This window comes from Microcaecilia unicolor, chromosome 6 (assembly GCF_901765095.1).
Source record: "Microcaecilia unicolor chromosome 6, aMicUni1.1, whole genome shotgun sequence".
Classification (NCBI taxonomy): domain Eukaryota; kingdom Metazoa; phylum Chordata; class Amphibia; order Gymnophiona; family Siphonopidae; genus Microcaecilia; species Microcaecilia unicolor.
In genome coordinates this window covers 171,250,387-171,275,156 of record NC_044036.1, presented here as the reverse complement: position 1 = coordinate 171,275,156, position 24,770 = coordinate 171,250,387, and the positions used below count along the sequence as shown (strand labels likewise).

Genomic DNA, 24,770 nt, shown 5'->3' with positions numbered 1-24,770 from the left:
CTGTTCTCTGAGAGCTAGGAGCTCTTTGCATTGGGCAAGTACATATAACTGCTCACCAACTGGGAGATAATCATACATGTGACACTTAATGCGAAAGACTGGATAGCACCCCTCTCGCTGCTGGACTGCTGACTCCATCTTAGTTTTTTTTATATTAGCCTAATATAAAAGTTTATATGGTATGTTGTGTATTTTATTTAGTGGTTTCCTCTTAGGAAGTAATGAAATGTAATTAAAACTTTGTAAGATAACTCCTCGCTTGTTAGCCTAATTACAATAACTGACTATAAATGAAATGTTGTGCCATGGGTGGGCGGGTGGGTGTTGGGGAGGGTGGGCAGGTTGAGGTCTAAACTAGGTCCTACAGTGCCTGCTTCATGCTATCTGTTAATGCTGTGGTACAAATTTCAAGTTTGAAAACTAGGGGGAAAAGAGTATGGAGATTAGTTGATAAAGTTTTCTTTTTTATATTTTTATTCTGCCTATCACTAACCTACAATTCCTCCTTTAAAACCCAATCTTTAAGTTTCCAAAGCACAAGACAAAATAATGTTCACTTACCAGAGAAATGTTCTCTTCTCTCAGAAAGAAAGTTACGTGGGACCTTTCCTCTTTATATAGTTTTGAATCTATGGGGGCTGCTTCAAACAGACCCTTTCAAGCTAATTTAGTAATCAGATTGCCCTTAGTAACCTCTGCAAATATTCTTTCTCACACCTTAATTAACACCTAATTCAGGTCAGTGGCAGAGCTAACGCTCCAGCAACCAAAGTACAGAAAATAGCTGTCTTTTAGAACAAGATTTGAGCCTCCCTACTATCTGTTTAAAGTTCTTTGGCTGTTAAGTTTCTACTTCTAAAAAAAGTTTGATTAAAACTATTGGAAAAGTGTCTATTTCTAGAGAAAATTTCAGTTTAAAACTATGGGAAAAGGGTTGTACACTATCCTGCTTATAATCAAATGAGAAAAACGCCCAAGTTCCGACCTAAATCGGGAGATGGACGTTTATCTCACAAAAACGAATAACGCGGTATAATTGAAAGCCGAACTTGGATGTTTTCAACTGCACTCCATCGCGGAAGCGTACAAAGTTGACGGGGGCGTGTCGGAGGTGTGGTGAAGGCGGAACTGGGGCATGGTTATCACCCGAACAGAGATGGGTGCCTTTCGCCGATAATGGAAAAAAGGTATGCGTTTGTAGCTAGAATTTAGGGCACTTTTCCTGGACCCTGTTTTTTCACGAATAAGGCCCCAAAAAGTGCCCTAAATGACCAGATTACCACCAGAGGGAATTGGGGATGACCTCCCCTGACTCCCCCAGTGGTCACTAACCCCTTCCCACCACAAAAAAATGATGTTTCACAACTTTTTATTTTCACCCTCAAATGTCATACCCACCTCCCTGGCAGCAGTATGCAGGTCCCTGGAGCAGTTGTTAGGGGGTGCAGTGGACTTCAGGCAGGTGGACCCAGGCCCATCTCCCCCCCTACCTGTTACAATTGTGCTGCTTAATGCTTAGTCATCCAACCCCCCCCCCAAACCCACTGTACCCACATGTAGGTGCCCCCCTTCACCCCTTAGGGCTATAGTAATGGTGTAGACTTGTGGGCAGTGGGTTTTGAGGGGGATTTGGGGGGCTCAACACACAAGGGAAGGGTGCTATGCACCTGGGAGCTCTTTTACCTTTTTTTTTGTTTTTGTAAAAGTGCCCCCTAGGGTGCCCGGTTGGTGTCCTGGCATGTGAGGGGGACCAGTGCACTACAAATCCTGGCCCCTCCCATGAACAAATGCCTTGGATTTATTCGTTTTTGAGCTGGGCGCTTTCATTTTCCATTATCGCTGAAAAACAAAAACGCCCAGCTCACAAATTGTCAAATAAAACATGGACGTCTATTTTTTTCAAAAATACGGTTTGGTCCGCCCCTTCACGGACCCGTTCTCGGAGATAAACGCCCATGGAGATAGACGTTTTCGTTTGATTATGCCCCTCTATGGAAACTAGTTAATAATGCTTGCTTTCCTCTCTCTCCTTTCCCCCCCTAAGACTAAACTAGGTCCTTCAGTGCATGCTAGAGGCTATCTGTTAATGCTGTGGTAAAAAGTTCAGGTTTTAAAACTAGGAGAAAAAGAGTATGGAGATTAGTTGAGAAAGTTTGCTTTTTTATATTTTTATTCTGCCTATCACTAACCTACAATTTCTTCTTTAAACCCCAATCTTTAAGTTCCCAAAGTACAAGGCAAAATAATGATCACTTACTAGAGAAATGTTCTCTTCTCTCAGAACTTCTCATCATACTTTTTTCCTCTCATCAAAGCATCATACTTTTCTCTTCTCTGCAAATACATATGCTGCATACATATAGAATGAAACACTCACTTTTCCACCTTCCAGGTACAACATTCTTGACCAAATTATGGCATAGGTTCTCTTTCTAGATTTTAGAATTACAAAAATAGAAAGATGAGGTTAGTACCACTTGCACTTTGGAGACTGTATTGGATCCAGGATATAAGAGTTTTTTTGTTTCGGGAAACCGAACTGCTGCTTTACGAATCCATCTTGGTACATGGTAATAGTGGACTTTGACATCAAAATGACATTTTTGGTTTACAGATTTTGTGAAGCAGATTTTCTTTAAAAAATAATGTTCAGGATGTTAAGAGGGTGTAACTTGAAGGAAAATATGATCTATGGGAGCCAGGACAGAGTTGGAGAATATTTCACTTACAATATAGTTCTTTGAATCAAGCTGGGATCAGGTCAGTAGTGAAAAACAAAAACCACATTAGTATTTGAATGCTGCTTGGTGGACTAAGAAATGGATGGGTGATTGCAGTTCTGATCTCAACATCTAGGTATTCATTTCACCTGAAAGTGACTATAAAAATTTGACAGCCTCAGCAGAAAGGATAAACACTGTACCTGCGAGTACAGTGCTTCTGAACCCAGTCCTTGGGGCGCAGCCAGTCAGTTGTTTTTTTCAGGATATCCACAATGAATATGAATGAGATAGATTTGCATGCAGTACCTCCTTGGAATGCAAATCTAACTGCCTGAGTGTGGCCCGAGGACTGGGTTGAGAAGCACTATGCCAGGAGTCTATCCTTTCACTGTAGAAACAATCCCTCCATATTGCGGCTGAGTACATTGACAGGACAGTGTGGGGAAATGTTGGCTGATGCTGTCCATGCCTTACCTTTTCAAAGGTATGAAGTGGCCTAGGCAAATATTCAGCCTTGTTCCCCTCTCAATTAACGTTCAGGCTCCTAGACTTCGGATGGTGCTTCCTCTAGCAGTTTCCATGTGCACTACTCCATCATTTCTGGTTCTTTCAAAATATACTGTAGTCTGAGCTTCTGTTTGGAAATCCCCACACAGTTTCTGCTAGGGTACAGCTTATGAATGAACATAGCAGTCCCTGTAGCCCATTTGCTCATCAAGCAATGCAGCAGGACTAGTTAATCCTTGGTGATTATTTTAGTAAATGTCATCATTCTCTTCCACAGCTGACTTTATCAGAGAACCCAAGTTACCCAGTTCCAGACTGAAGATTTTGGTGCAAGGCAAGTTATATTCAGGGCTTCCAATCTAAGTTTGAACCTGAGGTGACAGAGGGTTAAGTGACTTGCCCAAGATTACAAGGAGTAGTATTGGGTTATGGTTCTCAGCCCACTGCTTTAACCATTAGATTATTCTTCCAATGCTGGGTTTATATCAGAGAGTGCGTGGTGGGTAGAGGTAGGAAACCTGAATCATTGTATAGCAGTCATTCTAGCAACCAGCCTCATGGACCATGATCCCTCAAGCGAACCAAGATTTCTTATCACAATGACCAGCCTACATGATAGAATAAGATATAAAACAAGGATAAAATACCCCAGGTAGTTGAGCAGGAAGGCTTATGACACCAGATCCCAGGGCTGGTTCTGACTGAAGTGGAATTATAAAGGAGGTGGTCTGAAGCCTGTATTATTCCTTAACCTCTCTCCCCCAACACCAAAAAAAGAGTTCAGGAACAATTTTTAAAATAATTCCCATATGTGTTATCTTCTCTGAAACAAATGGGTTGATGCACAAAATCAGGTATACTATCAGTGGTGAGGCCACTTGCATAAGTGCTTCAAAAAAACCTGGGAAACTTGAGCAGATAAGTTTAGATATTAAGTTTGGGTGAACAAACCTTTACATGGCTAAAATTATCCATCCAAAAAAGGGGTGGAAACGGGGGTATGTGGGGGAGGGAGGGGGAAGGACCACTTATATATTTAAGCTATATTTGTGTGGTGGTATTTAACTGCTAAAAGTAGAAGCTAGATGGCCAAGTGGGCCACACAAATAACAGGCATAACTGGAAATGTCTAAGTTAGATGAGTACATTAAGCAGCAGCAACATTTCAAATTGTGCATTGATCACACAGCTAAAAATCTGCCTCAGTGTTTATTTGGCATTCTTTTTGATCATATTCCTGGTCTTCACAAGACTGGCTAAGCCTTGTGACTTTTTCCTGTTCTCCATTTAAGCAAAAAAATGATAAAGAAAAAAGAAACAAATATTGAATATCCCTTAAATGCTCTTTTAAATGCCAGAAAATTTCCCCATCTCCAGATTTTAAAACCCAAGATTCCTAAACCTGTGCTAGGAGAACTCCAACCAGTCAGGTTTTCAGGATATCCACAATGAATATGCATGAGGTAAATCTGGATATAAAGGAAGCAGTGTATGCAAATTGATCTTATGCATATTCATTGTGGATATCCTGAAAACCTGACTGGTTGGGGTTCCTCCAGGACAGATTTGCTGACCCCTCCTCTCCCATCTTCAAATGATTAACCCTGTGTCACTCGGGTTCCTTTGCTGACCAGGTGCCCTCAACCCAGTCCTCGGGTTACACCCAGCCAGCCAGGCATTTAGCATACCCACAATTAAAATGCATGAGATATGTTTACATACAGTGGAGGTAGTGCATGTAAATTTAGCTCATATATGTTCTTTGTGGATATCCTGAAAACCTGACTGGCTGGATGTACTACTACTACTACTACTTATCATTTCTATAGCGCTACTGGATGTACGCAGCACTGTACAATTGAAAATGAAGAGACAGTCCCTGCTCGACAAAGCTTACAATCTAATTAGGACAGACAAACAGGACAAACAAAAGATAAGGGGATATTAAAGTGAGGATGATAAAATAAGGGTTCTGAACAAGTGAACAAGGGTTAGGAGTTAAAAGCAGCATCAAAAAGGTGGGCTTTTAGCTTAGATTTGAAGACGGTCAGAGATGGAGCTTGACGTACCAGCTCAGGAAGTCTATTCCAGGTATATGGTGCAGCAAGATAAAAGGAACGGAGTCTGGAGTTAGCAGTGGAGTAGAAGGGTGCAGATAAGAGAGATTTACCCAGTGAACGGAGTTCCCGCAGAGGATTGTAGGGAGAGATGAGAGTGGAGAGGTACTGAGGAGCTGCAGAGTGAATGCACTTATAGGTCAATAAGAGGAGTTTGAACTGTATGCGGAAACGGATAGGAAGCCAGTGAAGTGACTTGAGGAGAGGGCTAATATGAGCATAACGACCCTGGTGGAATATTAGTTGTGCAGCAGAATTTTGAACAGATTGAAGAGGAGAGAGATGGCTAAGTGGGAGACCTGTGAGAAGCAAGTTGCAATAGTCTAAGCGAGAGGTGATAAGAGTGTGGATGAGGTTTCTGGTAGTGTGCTCAGAAAGGAAAGGGTTAATTTTGCTGATATTATAGAGAAAGAAACGACAGGTTTTAGCAGTCTGTTGAATATGTGCAGAGAAGGAGAGAGAGGAGTCGAAGATGACCCCAAGGTTACGAGCTGATGAGACAGGAAGGATGAGAGTGTTATCCACAGAAATAGAGAATGGGGGAGGAGGAGAGGTTGGTTTAGGGGGAAAGATAAGAAGCTCAGTCATGTTTAGTTTCAGATGGCGCTGAGACATCCAGGCAGCAATGTCAGACAGACAGGCAGGCTGATACTTTGGCCTGGATTTCAGCTGAGATTTCTGGTGTGGAGAGGTAGATCAGGGAGTCATCAGCGTAAAGATGATACTGAAAACCATGGGATGAGATCAGAGTACCAAGGGAAGAAGTACAGATGGAGAAGAGAAGAGGTCCCAGGACAGATTCCTGAGGTACACCAACTGACAGTGGGATAGAAGTAGAAGAGGATCCACTAGAGTATACACTAAAGGTACACTGGGAGAGATAAGAAGAAAACCAGGAAAGAACAGAGCCCTGAAATCCAAGTGAGGACAGCGTATCAAGGAGTAGGCTGTGATCAACAGTATCAAAAGCAGCAGATAGATCGAGAAGGATGAGGATAGAATAGAGACCTTTGGCTCTGGCTAGGAACAGATCATTGGAGACTTTAGCAAGCGTTGTTTCAGTTGAATGAAGGGGGCGAAAGCCAGATTGAAGTGGATCAAGAATAGCTTGAGATGAAAGAAAGTCAAGGCAATGGTGGTGAACAGCACGTTCAAGTATCTTGGATAGGAAAGGGAAGAGGGAGGGAGATGGGGCTATAGTTTGAAGGACAGGTAGGGTCCAATGAAGGTTTTTTAAGGAGTGGTGTGACTACGGCATGTTTGAAGGCATCAGGAATGGTCGCAGTGGACAGTGAAAGATTGAGGATATAACAGATAAACGGGATGACAGTAGGAGAGATAGTATTAAGTAGATGGGTGGGAATAGGATCAGAGGAACAGGTAGTTAGTTTTGAAGAGGAAAGATGTGTAGTTTCCTCTTCATTGATTTCAGAAAAGTAAGAAAAGGAGGCAGGGGTTGGAGGGTTAAGAGAATGGACTAAGGGAAGGAGAGGTGGAGGTGACCTGGTTGAGAATTGGATGTGTCCTAAGGAATGGGTTGAGAACCCCTGCTTGCTGACTGAAGGCTAGATTAGTCTGTTCTGAGACTTTTCCCCTCTGTTGCATTCTGCCTGTATAGATCATTCTTCATGCTGGAGCTTCAGCACATTATCTTTGTGATAATCCCTGGGCCCCAACAAGCAGACTTGAACTTGAGTGTCCTGCACTGAGTCCAGAAGCTCAGTCTTTTCTTCCCTGTACCTCCAAGGGCTGGTGCACCCGATAAGCACAGCAGGAGAGTGCCAAACTTTGGGGACACAAAGATCTGTTGTAACAATTCTTACTTGCTGTACCAGCCCTGTGCTGAGGGAGCAGTAGGAGTGCAATTGGATCACAGGCCCCGGGATGAAACCCCCTCCCTTCTGCTGCCACCACTGCTGCCATACTTTGGACCCATGGTAGTGATCAACAAAGCTCCAGACCTAAGTGCCGCTGAGCCTTCAAGCCCATGTGCTTGCGACACCCTGCTGGCTCCACCCCTCTGACATGACCGTTTGATCTGACATCATCTCCTGAGGCTGCGGGGCCAGCATCACAATAAGAACTGTGAGATTTTGCAATCCTATCATGAAATTTGACCCAGCGGCTTCAGGAGTTGATGTCAGATGACATGTATCTCCTGCTGCTAGCCAAGAAATCATTGAGAACATGCCAATAAGACTGGGACCAGGACTGTTCAGCTTTGCTTAAGACAAATGAGAAATAGCACTGGATGGGTGAGACAGATGTTATGTATATCATGAGATGTTATGACACGATAGGTATGACATGACATGTCATGTATGCTGTGAAATATCATGACATACTAGATATGTCAAGACATGATGGGTATGTTATGACATGTTATATATGTCATGTGATATATATATGACAAACCTAGCATACCCTGAAAAAATGTCCAATGAGAAAAGAGGAAAATCATTTATAGAAGGTACCAGTAATACCTAGTGACTGTAAATGCTGTAACAATAGGTTATGATTGATTAAATCAAATACCGCGGATAAATCTAAAGATATTATTAGTGCAATCTGGCCCTGCTCTAATTGGGAGTGTAGTTCTCTTAGAAAGGCTGTTATTACTGTCTCTGTACTATAACTTGACCTGAAGCCAGATTGACGAGGATGGAGTGCATTGGATTCAGAAAATGATTGAAGTTGAGGAAATTTAAGATAGGACTGAAAACATGGATGTTTTGGCAGGCATATGAATCACAGTATTGAATGGAGTGTTTGATTGTGCATATGGGTAATTTTTAGACTCTGATGTCAATTAGTACGGTATAAGTTTTTACTCCAAGTTTCAACGTTTTCTCATGTCTTTTGGTTTATATTATTGTGTTATACATCCCCTCCTATTATGTCTTCTCCACAAGCTTGTTTGTATTCCACATCTTATGTGCCATTTTAACTTTTTTTTTAATTGTGTAAACTGCTCCGCTATGGCAAATGAAGGACAGTATAATAAATGCCTCAAAATAAATAAATAAATAGTCACAGGGGAAGATGATAGTCTTTATATTAACTTTTAAATATGTGGCACTATATTACGCTGCTACATTCATGCAAACTGATTCACATAGGTGGCAATTCTATAAATGGGCATCAGGATTCAGGAACCCCAATGCCATGTGCTTAACGCCAATTCTATAATGGAATCTTGGTACCAAGAAGCCACTACCAAATATTGGCACAAGTTGGTATTGATGCAGCTAGCACCAAGTTAAGTACATAAGTATATAAATACATAAGAGTTGCCATACTGGGACAGACCGAAGGTCCGTCAAGCCCAGCATCCTGTTTACAACAGTGGCCAATCCAGGTTACAAGTACCTGGCAAGATCCCACAACAGTACAATGAATTTTATGTTGCTTATACTAGAAATAAGCAGTGGATTTTCCTCGTCCATCTTAAAAATGGCTTATGGACTTGTCTTTTAGGAAGCTACCCAAACCTTTTTTAAACCCCACTAAGCTAACTGCTTTTACCACATTCTCTGGCAATGAATTGCAGAGTTTAATTACACGTTGAGGGAAGAAAAATTTTCTCCATTTTAAATTTACTACTGTGTAGCTTCATTGCATGCCCCCTAGTCCTAGTATTTTTGGCAAGAGTAAACAAGGGATTCACTTCTACCCGTTAAGTTATGCCAAGTCATTGGCAGTTGTAACTTTTGGCACCTAATTTTGTCCTGAAGTGTGTGTAACTAATAGTATTCTATAAGTTACGGGCAAATCTGGGAGATATGTCCATGACCTGCATATACTCTGCCCATGTTGATGCACTTGCACACTAAAGGGTCCTTTTACTAAGCTTAGCGATTGTTTTTGACTTGCGCTGAGGCTCCCTTTTACCACAGCGGGCAACAGGCTGTCGTTTTTTTCTCCAAAAGAAATGGGCGTGAACTACTTGCTATGCGGCCATTTTGCCACCCATTGAGGTAGTGGTAAAAAGCTCCTGCACTAACCCGGTGGTAACTAGGTAGCGTGCGGCACTTCCTGATTACCATCGGTAAGCACCGGCACTACAAAAATAGAAAATATTTTTATAGTGCTAGAAATGGTGCGCGCTGGGGGTGGGAACTACCGCTGGGCTCAACACTATGCAAAAATGTGCAGTGATGACTAGTGTGGTAATTAGGTAAATCTACATAGGCACGTTTAAACACTAGTCAATGGTGAGCTGTCCAAACTCATGTTTCTGAGGGATTTTCTCCTTCTGAAACACCATATGAGTTTGAACAGCTCACCATTGACTAGTGTTTAAACGTGCTGGTATACAACTCCTGCTGGGCTCCTGCAGTAGCCCGGCAATAGTTCTGGATTGCCTGTTCTCGCGCAACCAACCCGTTAGTAAAAGGGCCCCTTAAGTGATTTTGGCACATATGTTATAGAATAGTGCCTAGCACATGTTCATAATCGCCAATTATTTTATTCATTTATTATTTATTAGGATTTATTTACTGCCTTTTTGAATTATCAATAGAAATCAAACAAAATAAAACATGGAAAAGAAAATAAGATGATACCTTTTTTATTGGACATAACTTAATACATTTAATACACGGCTACCACACTCCTCTGCCTTTTTGAAGGAATTCACTCAAGGTGGTGTACAGTAAGAATAGATCAAACATGATCAATAGGCAATTAAAGCAGTAAAAATATTTGAACAACAATACAAAGTATGGCATGGTATACTACTTGCAATGACAACACTATCCAGCTTATAATCGAAAAAGAAAAACGCCTATATTTTGACCCAAATCAGGAGATGGGCGTTTTTCTCGCAAAGGCGCCCAAATCGGTATAATCGAAAGCCGATTTTGGGCGTTTCCAACTGCACTCCATTGCGGAAATGAATAAAGTTGATGGGGGCATGTCGGAGGCGTGGTGGAGGCAGGACTGGGGCGTGGTTATCAGCTGAGGAGAGATGGGCGTCTTTAGCTGAAAATCGAAAAAAAAAGGCGTTTTGACCGCGATTTTGGGTCACTTTTTTTGGACCCTTTTTTCTCACAAACAAGTCCCAAAAAAGTTCCCCAACTTGCCAGATGACCACTGGAGGGAATCGGGGATGACCTCCCCGGACTCCCCCAGTGGTCACTAACCCCCTCCCACAAAAAAAAAAACACTTTAAAAACTTTTTTTCCAGCCTGTATGCCAGCCTCAAATGCCGTACCCACCTCCATGACAGCAGAATGTGTTCGATCCTATCACAGCCTTTCCCTGGGTCAGATGTGGCTCTCGGGTGCAGTACAGGGTCACATCAGCATTGCATTGTGGTGGGTGTAGGGTATTGGGCTCCGTGATTTCATTAACTTGTGTTACAGTCTCACGATGTTGGTAGTTGGTAGGCTCTTCTCCCATGGTGCTTTCCCCCCCTGCCTACTGGGTCAGAGTGTGCCCTGTTGTGTTTCCTGTTGTAGTCCATGCGGTAGTGGCCATTTTTGTAAGCCAGTTTTAGTTCTCTTTCCTGTGTTAGCCACGCTAGACAACTTAGTTCTTACCTTGAATGTGGCTGAAAGAGGGCATTGTACAGCATTCTGCCAGCTCGGACCTACTGCTAATCTCAGTAGCAGGGAGACTCATTGCCAGTGGGGCACAACCTCTGATCTGCAGTTAACTGTGAGTAAACGTGGTTATTCCAATAAAGGATGTTTTCGGAAAGATTAGTCTTCAGGTGTCAACTGGTGTGCCAATGTTATACAGCAGCAACAAGTCCTAGAGGCCTGCATGTATGCAGGTCCCTGGAGCACTTTTAGTGGGTACCGCAGTGCACTTCAGCCAGGTGGCCCCAGGCCCATCCCCCCCCACCTGTAACACCTGTGCTGGTAAATGGGAGGCCTCCAAAACCCACTGTACCCACATGTAGGTGCCCCCTTCACCCCTAAGAGCTATGGTAGTGTTGTACATTTATGGGTAGTGGGTTTTGGGGGAGGGGGGTTGGGAGCTTAGCACCCGTGGTAAGGGAGTTTTGCATGTGGGAGCTTTTTCTGAAGTCCACCGCACTGACCTAGGGTGCCCAGTTGGTGTCCTGGCATATCAGGGGGGCCAGTGTACTACGAATCCTGGCCCCTCCCACAATCAAATGGCTCGGATTCGGACGTTTTTGAGCTGGGCGTTTTTAGTTTCCATTATCGCTAAAAAAAACAAATGCCCAGCTGAAAAACATCCATTTTTTTCGAAAATACGGTTCGGCCCGCCCCTTCACGGACCCGTTCTCGGAGATAAACGCCCATGGAGATAGGCGTTTGCGTTCGATTATGCCCCTCCACATGTACTAGAATATTATAATTGGTAGTGAAGGGTAAGGCAAAGTTGTAACATATAGATGAGTAAGAAAGTAGAAAGAATTAGAAAGTAAGGTGATTGATTTGAAGAAAGTTGCACGTGAGGTCAGAGAGATGGTTAAATATTATCTCAGCTAGGGTAGGAGTGGATAATCAGTCAATCCTTGTGTGTGTGAGTGAGACTAACAAGTTAGTTACTTCTTCCGTTAAAGGCTTGGTTGAAGATCCAAGCTTTCACCTGCTTCCTGAAGTAGAGGTAGTCTTGTTTTAAGCGGAGCCTTTCAGGCAATGCATTCCAGAGTGTGGGGGCTACTCTGGAGAAGGCTTGCTTGCGGGTATCACATCGTGTAATGTCTTTTGGAGAGGGTGTAGTTAGTGAAAGTCCTTGGGAGGACCTTAGTTTCCTTGGCGGTGTGTGGAGGATCATCCTATTCTTCAGATACTCGGGGCCATTTCCTTTCAGGGCCTTGAAGATCAGAATAGAGTTTTAAATTTAGCCCTGTATTGTACTGGTAGCCAATGAAGTTTTTGCAAAAATGGTGTGATGTGGTCACGTCACTTGCAACCTTCTATGAGTCTTGCTGCTGCATTCTGAATCAACTGGAGCTGGTGCAGGCCCTTTGTAGTCAGACCATTGTATAGTGCATTGCAGTAATCCAGTCTTGATGTTACCATGGCATGCACAACTGGGATAAGATTTACCGTCTCGATGTAAGGAGTGGTGGAATCAACTTATGGAGGAACTAAGATTTGAGTAGGATTATAAAATATTTCTGAGGGAATTTAAAACATGACTATCACACGTGTAGGTGCTATGATTCCATAACGAGCACGCACAACTGGCACCTACTTTTAGGCACTGATTTGCCCTTATAATCTGAAACGAAATCACTTCTCAAGGATATCTACTTTTAAAATGATCCCTGTAAAAATGCAATAAGACATTATTTATGTGAAATTATAACAAATAGCAGACAATAATTGGTACTACATATGTACACAGTCCGGCCATTATTCAAAGCGACGTAAGCGGCAGGATAGGCTCCTGCCCACTTAAATTGCTTGTCCTTGGCTAACCACAAATATCCACTTAGTGTCACTGAATATTCGTGGTTAGCGCCTGATCTAAAAACGGCTAACTTGTGGGCGCATTCCAGGGGCAGAGTTGGTACTTATGCGGTTAAGTGCCGATATTCAGCCCTTAATTGCATAAGATAACTGTTTAAACTGGGTCGCATAAATAGCAGTCCTATCTTATGCAATTCATCCTATGCTGAATATTGCACTTAACTGCAGAAGCTTTAGCAGCCAGCCCGTAACTGGATATTCAATGTCAGTGCCCAGACATGGCCCAACATTGAATATCCAGGAATACAGCCAGCGGTCACTACCGCCGGCTGAATATCAGCCAGAGTGAGTTAAAACCAAAGAAGACAGCAACAGAACAATAAAAAGTTACTCTCAAGAAAGAGACAGACTACATTAATATTTCAGCATTGTGACCCTCAAAGAGGATGTATAACAATGTAGGTATGGATTTTTTTAAAGTTAAACAATGGTGTTTTTCTGCCTTAGAAAGTAGATTGCATTAAAATGACATGCTTTTCTATATTGAAAAACTCAAGTTGCAGCAGGGGTTATTGCATGTTTAGCAGATAAGTGAGACTTTTGAATGTTCCTATTTATAAACTCTTTTTAAAAGTAAACTCGTCATAAGAGAAACAACGCTTAGATTAAGTTTCTTTTCTGACAGAAGAGCTACACTATTTTCTTCTTTGCCTGTTTTTTTAATATGTATATTTTACTATGAATCTGACAGCAAAGTTAGCATTATGTAAAAAAAATCCCTCTTATGTCAGCTATTCCAGTTTACAGTTTGCTACTATTTTAAAGTAAAATAATAGCAATAATAATAAAGAGAAAAAAACATAAGGCTGCCATCTTCATACGTTTTATTCCACACTTGACTTTACAGCAGACATGCAGTGAATTGGTTTTCTGTGTCATCTGGAAAAGGCAATATAAATAAATAAATAAATAAATGTATGTATGGAACCTCTCTTGATTCTCCACTGACTGAGATAGGGCTTGGCAGTCCTTGTCCTTGAAGGTGTCTCCCATTTCTGAGTAAGTGGCATATTCCTGGTGGTTTGCCATCCTCCGTTGTTTTTTGTTTTTTTTCTCTTTTATCCCCGGGGAAGTATTACAACCACAAACAACAGCCTCATGGTTCAGTCCACTTTCCTCACAGAGAGGAAAGCTTTCCTCATTCGCTGCATTGGAGTTTTTCTCTCCCCCCCTCCCCCCCCCCCCTCACCACGGCTCTTGAACTGCAGGCAGGAACACCCCACTTGCCTTCTCTCTCCTCCTCCTCTCTTCGTGATTTCGTTGCCACTGAGATGCAGCGACAGGAATAAGAGTTCCCCAACCTGCAGGTTAAGGATGGTACAGTCTGCAGGGGGACTCCTGTAATGTAGCTCGGCGTATCAAGCCCTCACAGATGCCGACCAGCGATTATTCCGCTGTGTGTGTAACTGAAATCATTTTGGATTTGTGATGATACCTTTAGCCAAGTAAGTAGCGACATCCACAGCATGAAAATGAAAATAAAGAGCTTTTCCTCCTTGTTTCTGTTTTCGGCTTGTTTACTTAGCGATTTGGCTCCTCTCGGAGGCAGCAGCAGATGTGAAAATGGTGTGGAGACTCGCAAAGAGCGATGCACGATCTGCTTTGTAGCTCCTGTCCTGTGAATCCATGAAAAGGTAATTTCACTTTCACAGAGCAGCGCATCAAGGGTAAACCGATGCTGCCTGGTTAAATCGCAAAGTCAAGCAATATCCCATCAGAAACAAATCTAATCCTATTTCTCTTGTGGAAACTGAAGACGCCGGAATTGGTGAACTGTTTTAATTGTGATTTTCGTTTGCAACATCATTTGTTGTAGAGTATTTCACGAGACTGCAGGGGGGATTTTCTGAGAGCACCTTGACTTGCTAATCCCTATCGGCATCTGCCTAGAGCCTTACCTGTTTTCATGACCTTTTTTTAAAGGAAAAAATACAAAGAAGATAGGGTGTAAAATGTAAGTAGTCTGGGGACAGTTAGCAGCTGACTTTAACCTTGACATGTCATATCTTTAAAGAAAGATGCATCAATTTTAAATGTCACATTCTTAAGAATATGCAATGATAAATAATTGCATAGTATGTGTGTAAGCTAAGAATTTAAGAAGTACATTTAATCATATTTCGGTTTGGGAATGATCCAATTTACAGTATGATGATGATGAGATATATATATATATATATATATATATATATATATATATATATATATATATATATATATATAAAATTCCAGAACCTAAGATCATTGGAATCTTCTTTGCATGAACCAGCTTTGACCACTTGTTTTTCTGGTACTAGCTTTGACGGTTCATCTGGTCGATTTGTGGACAGCTGTCAATCTGTTCATATACCTCTGATTTACTGAATGTAAGTTCCGCAGGAGCTTAGGGCAGTGTTGCTTTTACATTGCATGTTCTTGCCTTTGACTAATGAGATGATTACTTCGGGAAGTCTTGAGACCAGTGAACTGTCAGAAACAGATGCCTAGGCAGTGCTTTACCTCCTGTAAGGTAGGTAATGCAGTTGATAAAAGGAAGGGCTTTTCTTTCTAAATAAAATTGCAGATTGGATCAGCTATAATGAGCGTGTATGCGTGCATTAAGAACTGGCTTTTTACCTTTCCCTTTATGTCCTTTTCTTTAAGAGAGAGGAATAGGGTATACTAGATTCATGCCAAGGTTTGTTTTGAGGATCACGACTTTTATTTCGGTGATATATATGCTGCTCTCTGCATTTTAGAATGATAGAACGCTTGAGCTGTTGAGACCGAAGGGTAAATTAGAAGTTCTAATAATTTTCCTTTGCATTTTTAAAGTCAGAAAGTATATTGGTGCATATGAACTTGAAAAAGCAGATTTTATGTTGGAGCAATGCTTTTTATTTTATTTTTTCTGACAAGTACTCACAGAAGGTCATTCATACTGTATACAAGGCAAGGTCAATGCACCTGCTCACAAATAAATGTGTAATCTTGGAGTTTGTCACATCCTTTATCACTTATGGATAAAATTGGGATTGCTTATGATTTCTGTCATTTTGATAAGCTGGCTGTTGGCAATGGGCTTCTGGTTTGTCCTGCAGTGAAGGAAGAAGAATGAATTGGGAATAACAGAGGTACTGATTAGTTATACATGGTAATACAGCAGAGTCATGGTTCTGCTCTTTTAAGGGATCTCTCAGTTTATCGCAGGAGGGCTACATGTTTCTGTATTTTGAAGGTGTTAATTTTACTAGGTGGCAAGTGAAAAGCGTTAACTTTATCTTCTGCCTTTTAAATCCTGTAAATTGTTTCCTGCAATAGTTTGATCTGAATATTGAACATTTTTGTGTCTGATTTACTGATTGAAAGTATAATCAAAGGGAAACAACGCTTAGATTGCTTCTGTCTGTTCTTTGAAAAGGACCTTCATAAATTGACCTTGTGAGTAGATATTTGTCACATCAAACTGTTCAGGAATTGTCCTTAGAGGGCTAATTTTCTAGGTTACTTAAAATCAAGACACCTGGTTAACACCTATAATAATCTGCAGCTTTGAAATTAAAATTCAGAGAGGATGTTTCCAGATTCTGTAACGCTTTGTGGGCAGTGATTCCTTTTTTGTCTTGGAGATTTAGTCCATGATATTTATAAGATGCTTTTACATTGGTAAGTGAAATTAATGCTATCTTTGCTCCATCTTATTAGTTGCAAAGAGTTGATGCATTTGACTATCTCCTTCAGTTCAGTTTTTATATGCGCATTCCTTGGAGACTGCAGCTGCTCTCTCTTTAGGTACAAACATAAATATTTCAAACTTTGATGGGAAATGATTAAATATGCATGGGGATGCAACTTAAAACTGCCCCTTATTCTCACTATAGGGATGACTATTTATGCAACAGTACTCCTTATAGAAATACATCTCACGTTTCACGGATTCCTTATGTAATGTGCCTCACATTTCAGTATCCCAGTTTAACTTGAATCCTGTTTCTCTAAGGCTGAATGCATGGTGAAAAACCAATACTGAATGTAAGAGAGGGGTGCATGTCTGTTATAGCAACTTCCATTTGGATATAGCATAGATCAAAATCTGTTTTCAGATTCAATTTTTTTTCTAGGTTACCTGAAAAAAAAAAGAAAATTCTTGAATGCTGATTTGTTTCTGTAAATGACCTATAGTATAGTATATAATTTTCTCTGTTAAAATAAATTAAAAAACCCTTTGGTTTCTGAATGTTTTTGGAATACCTTGTTTAACTCTTTAGTTCAGATTGACTCTGGAGAAAACTGGATTATTTTTAATGCCTTGAAAATAAAAATTCTCCAAAGATGATGGTATAAATGTACTTTTGAGACTTCATAGGTCTCATATTCTTCATAGGACACATCCAAGGGGCTTATGCAGTTTCGAAGGCTTGCATTTAGCAACATCTTGGGAGAATTCTTATTTTCATGAAATTAGACATATCACAGCCTATAAAGATTCTAGTTGATTAAGCCACCATTATACACGCAGGAACAAAACATAGTTGAGAATTGGATCACTACTGTCCCCCCCCCACCTCCAAAATACACTTAAACATGCTTATTTAATGCACAGTTCAAGTTTTGGTTATTAAGTTAAATGTAGCAGCATTTATGCTTTCAGTAGAACTCTTCTCACCCGTGTTTCACTAGCAAAGAAAGTGACACATTTGTACTGACTAGTTGCTTCCTGTCAGTCAATGTTGACTGGAATCAAGAAATTGCAATCTTTCTATCTGTTTGATTAGGTAAAATGTTGTAGTGATGAAATATAGTTAATGTACGATAATTGTAAGGATATGCTAAATGTATTTACTGTTAATTTGTTGATATTGTGGCTCCTTGAACAAAAGTGGGTTGTAAATATCTTTATATAAAACTTGATAAGAAAGTTTATCACAATATTATGGAAAAACTAGGTGATGGGTTTGAACTCAGCCTTCATTTCCTCAATTCTCTTTACTAACCTTCTCCATGCTAACCTTTACCACTAGTAAAGGGACACTGGGGGATCCCCAGCTCCTAATTTGTCTCCATGTTGGGCTTAATGGCTGCTGGAGTTGTGTTAGCAGGTGATATGTGAGGGTTGAAGTGGATGGAGGAGTATGGTTGTGTGAGTGGGAGAGGGCATGTATGTGTGACTAAGTGGGAAGTATATGGATATGAGATGTGTAAGTGGATTAGTGATTGGAGTGGTTGAGATATGTGAATCAGTGGTTCTGAATAATTCAAAATGGAGTAGTGCTGATGATAATGAGAAGTCCAAAGTGGTTGTAAGGTTCTCCTTTGTTGAAGATCTTGCTCTAAAATCCAGAATCCACTTTATTCTGTTGACAGTGTTTTTTAGGATACTGAGGGCTATGGGAAATTCTGTATGCAACAGGCTAGAGTGGTACATACTTGGTTGAGACTTAAAGTCTGGCCAAGTAGTGCAGTTGGTGAGCTTTGTTGTTAAGGACATGGAGTAGGTGAGACTGAGAGCTCAGGTATTTTTTGGTGGTTATTTTATTTATTTATTTATTTATTAGGATTTATTTACCGCCTTTTTGAAGGAATTCACTCAAGGCGGTGTACAGTAAGAATACATTAAATATGAACAGGAGGCAATTAGAGCAGTAAAAATATTTGAACAATACAATGTATGGCATGGTATACTACTTGCAATGACAACACAATATGTACTAGAACATTATAATTGGCAGTGAAGGGTAAGGCAAAGTTGTAACATAGATATGTAAGAAAGTTGGAAGAATTAGAAAGTAAGGTGATTGATTTGAAGAAAGTTGCACATGAGGTCAGAGAGATGGTTAAATATTATCTCAGCTAGGGTAGGAGTGGATAAACATGTCCCGCTGCAGTATGTGCAGCCCGAGTCAATTCTTGTGTGTGTGAGTCAGACTAACAAGTTAGTTACTTCTTCCATTAAAGGCTTGGTTGAAGAGCCAAGCTTTCACCTGCTTCCTGAAGTAGAGGTAGTCTTGTGTTAAGCGGAGCCTTTCAGGCAATGCATTCCAGAGTGTGGGGGCTATTCTGGAGAAGGCTCGCTTACGGGTATCACATTGTGTAATGTCTTTTGGAGAGGGTGTAGTTAGTGAAAGTCCTTGGGAGGACCTTAGTGTCCTTGGCGGTGTGTGGAGGATCATCCTACTCTTCAGATACTTGGGGTCATTTCCTTTCAGGGCTTTGAAGATCAGACATAGAGTTTTAAATTTAGCCCTGTATTGTACTGGTAACCAATGAAGTTTTTGCAAAAATGGTGTGATGTGGTCACGTCGCTTGCAACCTTCTATGAGTCTTGCAGCTGCATTCTGAATCAACTGGAGCTGGTGCAGGCCCTTTGTAGTCGGTGCGGGCCCTTTGTAGTCAGACCATTGTATAGTGCATTGCAGTAATCCAGTCTTGATGTTACCTTGGCATGCACAACTGGGATAAGATTTACCGTCTCGATGTAAGGAGTGGTGGAATCAACTTATGGAGGAACTAAGATTTGAGTAGGATTATAAAATATTTCTGAGGGAATTTAAAACTTGACTATTTTTTTTAAAGAACTGCAGATGTGAAGTGGGAATTTATTTGTTACTGATTTTTGCTGTTTTATTTTTCACTCTGTGGTTAATGGAGAGAGATGAGAGAAGGATAGTTGAGTGCTGAGTTTTTATGAGTTCAGCTTAGCCAAATTTGTAATTTTTTATATTTTAATGTTTTTATACTGATATATCTGTATGAACATTTTTGGAAATTGGGAAACGAGGCTGAGTGTTTCAGATAAATAAATGTGTGTGAGTAGATGGCTAAGTCAGGGGTTTGTGAGTGGTAGTATGATTGTATGAATGGATACGTGGTGGGGTATAAGAGTGGTGTGTATGTGTGAGCAAATGGGATATATGTGTGACTGGCTGTGGTATATGTGAACAGGGTATAGAAATGTATGTATGTATGAGTGTATAGGTGAAGGAATATGTGAGGAGGTGTGTGAGTAGCAGTTGTGTGAGTGAGTGGAGAAGGTGGTGTAGGGCTTTGTTTGCATTTTGTTTTGATTATTTTCATATTTCATATTTTAAATTTTCATTTCTATCATTCTGTATTGATTTTGTACTATAGTACTGATTCTCTGTATAGCGCAGACTGTTCAGTAAGAGGATACTTTTATAAAATAGTACCTAGGTTAATAAGGCAGGAAGGTGCCTATTTTTAGCCCATTTTATGTAGATAGATAGAAACATATTTTATATAGAATGTACAAGTTAGAAATGAGATGTCCAGATCAGGACATGTTAATTTCCACTAGTATCTTAGAATAGGATCTGCTGACATAGAGCCTGTTATAAAATACATCCAGGGATGGACATGATTACACCTGTTATATGTGACAGGAACATCCATTTTACAAGCAGGGCATACACACGTATATGTTTGCCAATTTGGAAGCCCTTTTACCAAGCTGCATTAGGTGCTGACTTGCGCCTAATGCAGCAAAATTAGCCTAACGCAGGACATACTAAAGTGTTCCATGATAGTTTTGCCCTCTTTATGTGCTAATGTGCGGTAATAATATTTTTTATATATTTTTGGGTGGGGGGCTTATCAGGGGTGAAGAATGGGCATGAATACACTAATTAGCTAGCACATGCAACATTACCACTGTGCTAACTAGTTAGTGCATCCACAATGCAAGAACCCTTAACACCACCTAAATAGGAGGAGGTAAGTATGTCAGTGGTAATTAAAAAAAAGTGATGTGTGCTAATGTGAATATTTCTGCATGGCCATTAATGAAACAAATTGAAAAAAAGCCCTTTTTGATGGCTACACTAGAAATGGGCTTAGCGCATGGGAAAGGTCCATGTAAGGGTGCGTTGTCTATTTCTTAGTCCTTCCTATGGATAAGTGTTCACCATGCTTTCCGATTTCTTAGTGCATCTTAGTAAAAGGACCCCTTAGAAACCTCAACATATACAGTGGGGGAAATAAGTATTTGATCCCTTGCTGATTTTGTAAGTTTGCCCACTGACAAAGACATGAGCAGCCCATAATTGAAGGGTAGGTTATTGGTAACAGTGAGAGATAGCACATCACAAATTAAATCCGGAAAATCACATTGTGGAAAGTATATGAATTTATTTGCATTCTGCAGAGGGAAATAAGTATTTGATCCCTCTGGCAAACAAGACCTAATACTTGGTGGCAAAACCCTTGTTGGCAAGCACAGCGGTCAGACGTCTTCTGTAGTTGATGATGAGGTTTGCACACATGTCAGGAGGAATTTTGGTCCACTCCTCTTTGCAGATCATCTCTAAATCATTAAGAGTTCTGGGCTGTCGCTTGGCAACTCGCAGCTTCAGCTCCCTCCATAAGTTTTCAATGGGATTAAGGTCTGGTGACTGGCTAGGCCACTCCATGACCCTAATGTGCTTCTTCCTGAGCCACTCCTTTGTTGCCTTGGCTGTATGTTTTGGGTCATTGTCGTGCTGGAAGACCCAGCCACGACCCATTTTTAAGGCCCTGGCGGAGGGAAGGAGGTTGTCACTCAGAATTGTACGGTACATGGCCCCATCCATTCTCCCATTGATGCGGTGAAGTAGTCCTGTGCCCTTAGCAGAGAAACACCCCCAAAACATAACATTTCCACCTCCATGCTTGACAGTGGGGACGGTGTTCTTTGGGTCATAGGCAGCATTTCTCTTCCTCCAAACACGGCGAGTTGAGTTCATGCCAAAGAGCTCAATTTTTGTCTCATCTGACCACAGCACCTTCTCCCAATCACTCTCGGCATCATCCAGGTGTTCACTGGCAAACTTCAGACGGGCCGTCACATGTGCCTTCCGGAGCAGGGGGACCTTGCGGGCACTGCAGGATTGCAATCCGTTATGTCGTAATGTGTTACCAATGGTTTTCGTGGTGACAGTGGTCCCAGCTGCCTTGAGATCATTGACAAGTTCCCCCCTTGTAGTTGTAGGCTGATTTCTAACCTTCCTCATGATCAAGGATACCCCACGAGGTGAGATTTTGCGTGGAGCCCCAGATCTTTGTCGATTGACAGTCATTTTGTACTTCTTCCATTTTCTTACTATGGCACCAACAGTTGTCTCCTTCTCGCCCAGCGTCTTACTGATGGTTTTGTAGCCCATTCCAGCCTTGTGCAGGTGTATGATCTTGTCCCTGACATCCTTAGACAGCTCCTTGCTCTTGGCCATTTTGTAGAGGGTTAGAGTCTGACTGATTCACTGAGTCTGTGGACAGGTGTCTTTCATACAGGTGACCATTGCCGACAGCTGTCTGTCATGCAGGTAACGAGTTGATTTGGAGCATCTACCTGGTCTGTAGGGGCCAGATCTCTTACTGGTTGGTGGGGGATCAAATACTTATTTCCCTCTGCAGAATGCAAATAAATTCATATACTTTCCACAATGTGATTTTCCGGATTTAATTTGTGATGTGCTATCTCTCACTGTTACCAATAACCTACCCTTCAATTATGGGCTGCTCATGTCTTTGTCAGTGGGCAAACTTACAAAATCAGCAAGGGATCAAATACTTATTTCCCCCACTGTATGTCTTCCCAAGCTGTCACAGTGCCCAATAATATTTTCCAGTATCACTTTTGGGGGCAGACAAAAAAATGTGGATTTAAAGGGGGGGAGAGAAATCGCCCATAATCCATCCAGTGTATTTCTGCACAAAATATTCAACTTTGTATAACCTAGATGTCCCTGAGATCAGGTTTAAATCCTAGTGCTGATGTTGGCAGACATAACTTGGGTTCCCCTTCTAAAATGGGGAATGCACATGTACTTTTTGCCTCACCCTAGTCTCACCCAAAACATGCCCAGGTCATTCCCCCTTGCAATATGTATGTATTTGTGGAGAACTATTGAAAACAATTTTTTGCAAGGAGGCCTGGTAAACAACTTTTAATTAAGGAGTGGTCTTATTTTATTTTATTTGGGACCTACCACCTGGAAGCATGATGTTGTTAAGTCTTTTGCTATGTCTCTACTCTCTGATTATGCCTTTATCTTTTTCTCGGAAATGTGTTCCTATCGTGTTCATTAATGGAGTTCTTTTTCAATATTTGTTTTATTTGAAAATGAATTGTACACTGCCTAGATCCATCATGTATGGCTTACGTGGTATGGCAAATTGAATAAACATATATACCAGCTTTCAAAAATTGGGATTTAGATGTGCATGTATGATATACACATTTGGTCATGTCCAAATTATGAATGACACCCCAATCAAAACCAAGACTATACGTTTGTTGCTACAAACGCATTAATTAACACTGTTAGCCAATAAGAAGCGATGTGAGGAGAAGACGGCTCTATCTTGAGTGTTCGCGTGGCATTAATCCAAGTCTCTGATGAAAGATTTTTTTGAAACCCGTGGTGTTGGATTCTGATTATGCAGGGGTTGGGATTTTGTTGTGGTTTTCGTTTCTATAACCCTCCCCCTAACCAGTTGTTCTACAAATTAGGTGAGGTGGGGTAGGGATTATGGTGGGTTGGGAAGAAAACTGTTTACAATTTGGTGACGGTTCTTAGTCTTTTGTCTTGTCTCAGATTGTTCTATACTTTCATTTTCTGTACATGCAGACTGTTGGATATATGTATATTGTTGAGTCTTCAATAAAAACTTTGAAGCATAAAAAAACATGCACATCCTTAGTGGGGAGTCTATAGGATAGTCCAACCTCTCTACTTTTCACTCTCCAGTTCTCCATTCCCTCTCCCAGCCTTATAATCTCTCTCTCTCTTCCTCCCTTAGAATCAGCCACTGCAGTTCTTTAAGTCACTGGCAGTGCCTGGCCTCTATACTAGCATTTTGGCTGCATTCATCTGGATCAATGGTCTTCCCTGTTTGTGCAACATAGGCTCCAAGTCATTAGTGTCACTTCATGCTTCTGGCAGACTGCATAGTGTTGTGCATGAGTGTTACATGACAGAATTGATAGATGATAGTTGAGCAGAGCCATTGCCTATTGACATAGTAACATACTAAATGAGGGTAGATAAAGATCCGCATGGTCCATCTAGTCTGATCAACAAGACAACATTGGTAAGGACAGATGAAGATCATATCACACCATTTGATGGGGCACAGACCGCAGAAGTCTACCCAGGTTTTGACTGGGGATATTTTAAACCCTGAATTTGACTAACAAGTTGCATTTTGATGTGTACATAGTAATGAGATGCTTTACATGCATTTTCATGTTTTGCATCTCAATACTATGTAACCCACAGTGACCTAAATGTCAGTGTGCAGAGGGGTGTGGGGTTAATCTTATAAGCAGCATTGTATACATACATACTGGCATATACTTGCGAAAAAGCCTTTATAAAATTACTCTCTGAACATGCACAATACTGGGTTCCACAAAAGTAGTTATTGCTCAGGAAAAGGACCTTGGAGTAATTTCAGATACTGTACTGAAAGTCCAGGCTCAATGTGCCTCAGTGATCACACAAGAAAATGGAATGGGAGGAATCATTCATATAGGAACAGAGAATAAACTGAGAATATCTTAATGATTTTTCTTTTTCCAAATTCTGTGATATGCTTAATGCTGGTAGGAGTGGGAACCGGACATGATTTGGGTGGGTTGGAGGTTTGGTTGGCTGTGGCAGCTAGCATGCAGGTCTATATCACTCACTAGCTGTCACAACTGCCCATAGTGTGGCTACACTTAGTACCAACTCAAGAGGGGGCACTAAGTACAGCCACGCTACCGGCAGTCCAGTAGTGTGGCTGCAGACACATAAAGAGCCGTAGCAGCATAACCCTGTTGTCTTCCAATTCTATCCCCCTTCTGATCCCTTTCATGATCCTCCCCCCAAGGCCCGATTCCTCTCCTGCATCTCCTCACCCTGGTCAGAACCCCCTCCCAATCCCCCTCCCTGATCTGATACACCCCAAGAAACAACTATCCCACCCCCTGAGAGAAATCCATGCCCCCCCTC

General features: G+C 41.2%; 1 protein-coding gene across 5 annotated transcripts in view; it reads left to right on the top strand.

Annotated features, from left to right (window-relative positions):
- Positions 1–24,770, top strand: part of ATP2B2 (ATPase plasma membrane Ca2+ transporting 2) — a 969,683-nt gene that overhangs the window by 361,526 nt on the left and 583,387 nt on the right. The window contains exon 1 of one of the 5 annotated variants that reach the window (XM_030205269.1): positions 14,105–14,246. The exons of the other annotated variants lie outside the window; for them this stretch is intronic. The gene's annotated coding sequence lies outside the window, so the exon portion shown is untranslated. Of the gene's footprint in view, positions 1–14,104; positions 14,247–24,770 lie in introns of those variants that run through there. 5 annotated transcript variants of the gene reach the window in all.